Source organism: Bos indicus, chromosome 4 (assembly GCF_029378745.1).
Source record: "Bos indicus isolate NIAB-ARS_2022 breed Sahiwal x Tharparkar chromosome 4, NIAB-ARS_B.indTharparkar_mat_pri_1.0, whole genome shotgun sequence".
In the NCBI taxonomy this organism is placed as follows: Eukaryota; Metazoa; Chordata; class Mammalia; order Artiodactyla; family Bovidae; genus Bos; species Bos indicus.
Genome location: NC_091763.1, coordinates 39,861,386 through 39,867,127, shown reverse-complemented (window position 1 = coordinate 39,867,127; position 5,742 = coordinate 39,861,386).

The window sequence follows — 5,742 nt, the reverse complement described above, 5'->3', positions numbered from 1 at the left end:
AGGGTACAATGCACATATAGTCATTGTATATTTAAATTAAATACACAGTAATATTAAATATAGAAAGTATTTCAAACAATAAAAATATGTGCTATTTATATTGAAAATATGTGCCAATTTAAATGAGTGTATACCATAAGGTTGAAAGGAGAAGGAGGAAAAAGTTGAATTATATAAATACCAAATTAAAAAATTAGTTATATTAATATCAGACAAAATAGTCTTTAAGATGAAAGCATTTGTAAAAATAAGGAATGTCACATTATAATGATAAAATTTGAAAAATCTAGAAAGATAAAATAATTTTGATTAGTATTTGCCCAAACATATGGCAAAACATACACTAATCAAAGACTCAGGATTTGAAATCAAGATATGCACACTCATATTGAGAGATTTGAAAACACCTTTGGTGAGGTAGTTTCATACATTTATAGTAAATAGAGAATGTGCTGTCACATTCTGCATTTCATCCTGGATTTCCCTAACCTCTTAAAGAATTTCCAGAAGTCTTTTGCTTTTGCTTGTGGTGCTAGTGGCAAAGAGCCTGCTTGTTAATGCGAGACTTTTGAGATGCAGGTTAGATCCCTGGGTCAAGAAGATCCCTGGAGAAGGGAATGGCAGCCCATTCCAATATTCTTGCCTGGAGAATCCCATGGACATAGGAGCCTGGTGGGCTATGGTCCATAGGCTCGCAAACAATCAGACATGACTGAAGCGACTTAGCACAGCACAGCACATAAACTTCCCAGTTTGCTGATGTTTATGAAGTGTTGGTCGCTTAGTTGTATAGCTTGCCAGGCTCCTCTGTCAGTGGAATTCTCCAGGCAAGAATACTGGAGTAGGTAGCCATTCAGGTCTTCAGGGTATCTTCCTGATCCAGGCATTGAACCCAGGTCTCCTACATTGCAGGCAGATTCCTTACCATCTGAGCTACAAGGGAGGCCCATTGATATTTACAAAGGAGATATAAATTTCAAGTAGATCCATGTGGGATAGTGCTGATCGGGTTAACTGTTATCTTTACCGGCTTTTTTCCTGGTTGATCTATTACTGAAAGGGAATGTTGAATATGTTATTTATAATAGTGGATTTGCGTGTTTCTCCTTTTAGTTCTATAAGATTTGTCTCACATATTTTGACATTCTTTTGTTAGTTGCATACATGTTAAACATTTGTTGTGTTCTTAGAAAATTAGCTCCTTTATCATTATGTGATTTTCCTCTGTATCCATTATATGTTTTTGTGTGTTTGATGAAGTGGGCCTTTCCTGAAATCAATATAGGCATTTCTGCTTTCTTTAGATTGATGTTAGTATAGTATGTCTTTCTTCATCCACTTATTATTGATTTGTCAGAATCTTTATATTTAAGGTGGATTTATTGTAGACAATGAGTAACTGGGTTTGTTTTTTTTAATCCATTCTGATTGTCCTTCAGTTTTGCTAGGTTTATGGCATTTACCCTTAAAATTATTCTTATGTTTGGATAAAAATGTTTTTATTCTTATGTTTCTTAATTTAATTCTTAAATTAATGTCAACAAAATTGGAAATCATTTTCTCTTCGTTGGATTTGTTTGTGTTTCTTTTTTCTTTCTCTGTTTCTTTCTCCTCTGGTTTAAGCTGAGCATTCTATATGATCTAGATTTATCTAACCTCTTAGCATACCAATTATACTTAAAATTTTTTTATGACTTCTTTGGGGTTTCCAATATACATTTTAAATTAATGTATAAATCTAAGTCCACCTTCAAATTATACTATGCCACCTTATACATTTCCAATTTCTCCTTCTTGTCATTTGTTGTATTAATTTAACCTATCTAAATATTATAGTCACACAAAATGTTACTGTATCTACTTTAAAAGTTATCATTTGTCTTCTCTTTAAAGGACTTCTCTGAATGTTTCTTGCAAGAGAGATGAGCTGGTGATGAATTCATTGTTTTTATTTCTCTGAAAAACTATTTATTTATCAGTTTTAAAGAACAATTTTATTGCATGTAGACTTCTGGATGTCTTTATTTTTTTTTTTCTTTCAACAATTTAAATATTTCACTCCATTTTTTTCTTGTTTGAAATCTTTCTGATAAGAAGTCTGTCACAATTCTTAGCTTTGTTCTACAAGTAATGCATTCCTTTCTCCCCTGTCCTGCTCTCAGCCCTGACTTCATTGAAGATTATCTCTTTGTCTTTGGTTTTCTGAACTGTAACTGTAATAAACCTAGATATAATTTTAAGAATATTTATTTCGCTTTATGTTCTCTGAGTTTCTTGCATCAGTGGTTTTTGTATCTATCACTAATTTTGGAAAGTTTTAGACTGTTATAAATTTACATATTTCTTTGCTCCCTCCCCTCTTTTTACCCTCTATAGTTTTCCATTTACATATGTTATTGTTGTCGCTGTTTAGTCACTAAGTCATGTCCGACTCTTTTTGTGTCCCCATGGACTGTAACTTCCCAGGCTCCTCTGTCCATGGGATTTCTCAGGCAAGAATACTGGAGTGGGTTGCTATTTCCTTCTCCAGAGCATCTTTCTGACTCAGGGATCAAACCTGCATCTTCAAGCTTGCAGGTAGATTCTTTATCACTGAACCACCTGGGGCTTCACAATCTTTTGCAATTATGCTTTCTCCTTTTAGTATTATATTCTTTTTTTTTTTTTTTTTGCAATTAGTTTGAAATGTCTCTACTGATACATCTTCAAGCTTACTGATTCTTTCCTCAGCCATGTCTACTCTAATGATTAACCCATTAAAGATATTTTTAATTTCTGAAACAATATTTTTGTTCCTATTATTTTCTATGATAACTTCTTAAGAGTCTCCATTTCTATTCTAATGTCACTTATGTGCTTTTTTCATTGGATCCTTATGTTAATCACAGTTAATTGTTTTAATATTGTTTATTTTTTGGAGTGCTTTATAGTTAATAGTTAAAAACTGAGAGGAAAGTAATAAGATTTTCCATAGATCCTCTGATCCCACGTGTACACAGCATTAAAATCTCACACCAGAGTTGTGCATTTGTTACCGTTGATGAACCTACACTGACACATTATTAGCACCCAAAGACCATAGTTTTACATTAGAGTTCATTCTTGGTGTTGTACGTTCTTGGTTTGGACAAATGATGTGTATCCACCATTATCCTATAATACATAACAGTTTCACCACCCTAAAGACTCTTTGTGCTCTGACAGTTCATCACCCCCTACCCCTTAACCCTTAGCAACCATGGCTCCTTCTACTGTCTAACTGGTTTCATCTTTTCCAGAGTGTCATATAGTTGGAATAATGCAGTATATAGACTTTTCAGATTAAACTCTTTCACTGAGAAATATGCATTGAAATTTCTTCCCTGTCTTTTTATGGCTTGATAGCTTATATCTTTGCAGTGGTGAATAATATCTCATTGTCTGTATGGTTCATATTTTATTGTTCTTTTCATCTACTGAAGAACATCTTGGTTGCTTCCACATTCTATTATGAATAAAACTTCTATAAATACTTGTGTGCAGTTTTCTGTGTGAACATAGTTTTCAACTTCTCAGGCAAAGGAGCAAACTATCGTCCAAAATGATTGTATCATTTTGCATCCCAACTAGCAGTAAATGAGAATTCCTGTTGTCCCCGTGCTGGTCAGCATTTGGTAGTGCTAGCGTTTTGCATTTTGGCCATTCCAGTGGTATCTCCTTGTTTTAATTGGCAATTCCTGATGTGATACTGAGTATCTTTTAATATGCTTATTTGATATCTGTATATATTGCCCCACCCAATATACTGAGGTATAGTTGACAAATAAAAATTGTATCTACCTACTATGGTCTGAATGTTTATGCCTCACCAAAATTCTCGTGTTGAAATCCTAATGCCTGATGAAGTGGTATTATTAGTGGACCTTTGTCAAGGGCTTATGCCTTGATGGTGGAACCTTCATAAGTGGGAATAATGCCTTATACAAGTGGTTCCAAGAGAAATGTCTAGTCATTTTTGCCCTTTCAGGATACAATGAGAAGTCTAAAACCTGGAATAGGGCCCTCACCAAAGCATACCAGTGCTATGACGTTGCACTTCCAGCCTCAGAAACTAGGAGCAGTACATTTTTGCTGTTTATAAGCTACCTGTATGCTATTACAGTTACACAAACAGACTAAGACAATATTTATGGTACATAAGATGATGATTTTATATGCTTGCACTGTGTATCTTCCTTAGCCACATATCTGTTCAAATCTTTTCCCCATTTTCTATGTGAGTTATTTGTTTTCTTACTGCTGAGTTTTAAGTGTTCTTTGTACATTTGGATAACAATTTTTAAATTTAAGATGTCTTCTGCAAATATGCCTTCCCAATATGACCTGCCTTCTTATTCACTTGAGAGCATTTTTCCATAACATATTTTAATTTTAATGAAATCCAGTGTATCACATTTTTTTTCTTTTGTGAATTATGACCTAGTATTGTATTTAAAAAATCATCACCATACTTAACATTATCACAGTTTTTTCCTACGTTATCTTCTAGGAGTTCTATAGTACTTTATTTTACATTTAAGTCTATGATCCATTTGTGCTATTTTTGTGAAGAGTGTGAATGTTTGTTTAAATAATCTCTTTCTCTGTCTCTCTCTCTCTCTCTCTATTTTTGTTATGTGGATGTCCAGTTTTTCTACCACCATTTGTTGAAAAGATTATTCTTGCTCCTTGGCGTCCTTTTTCTCTTTTGTCAAAGATAAGTTAACTATATCTTTGTGGAAGTACTTCTTCTTTTCCATTGACCTATTTGTTTATGCTTTTGCTAATACCACATTATCCTGTTTATTGTAGCTTTATAGTAAATCCTTAATTTGGATAATGCTAGTCTTCAAATTTTTGTCCTTCTTTAATATTGTGTGGCTAATTCTGGGTATTTTGGCTATTCTGGGTATAGGAAATGGCAACCCACTCCAGTATTCCTGCCTAGAAAACCCCCATGGATGGAGGAGCCTGGTAGGCTACAGTCCATGAGACCACAAAGAGTTGGACACAACTGAGCGATTTCACTTTCACTTTCATTCTGGGTATTTTAGCTTTCCATATAAACTTTAGAATCAATTTCTTGCTATCCACAAAATACCTTGCTGAAATTTTGACTGTGATTGTGTTAATAGATCAATTTGGGGAAAACTGATATCTTGGCAACCTTGACTTTCCCTATCCATGACTAGAGAATAGTTCTCCATTTGTTAATTTTTTTAAATTTATTTTATTCATCAGAGTTTTTTAGTATTTCTCACATTGATCTTGTATATTTTTTTTAGATTTATAACTAAGTATTTAACTTTGGTGTGCTATGATGTTATAATTTTTAAAATTTCAAATTACATTTGTTCCTGGCTTGTATATAGAAAAGCAATTGATATTTTTTATATTAATCTAGTGTTCTGCAAATTTTCTAGGGTGATTATTAGTTCCAGAAGGGATTTTTTGGTCAGTTTTTTTTTGTTTTTTTTTTTTTTTTAGATTTTATACATAGGCAAACATATCATCCTTGAAAAAAGATATTTGTATGACTTCATTTCTAATATATACATCTTTTATTTCTTTTTCTTGTCTTCATGCATTACCTAGAAGTTCCAGTACAATGTTGAAAAGAAGTAGTGAGAGGAGACATCTTCATCTTATTCCCAATCTCAGCATAAAAGCTTCTAGTTTGCTTTGTTACCAGTACAATGTTACCTGGGTGGATGTTCTTTATCA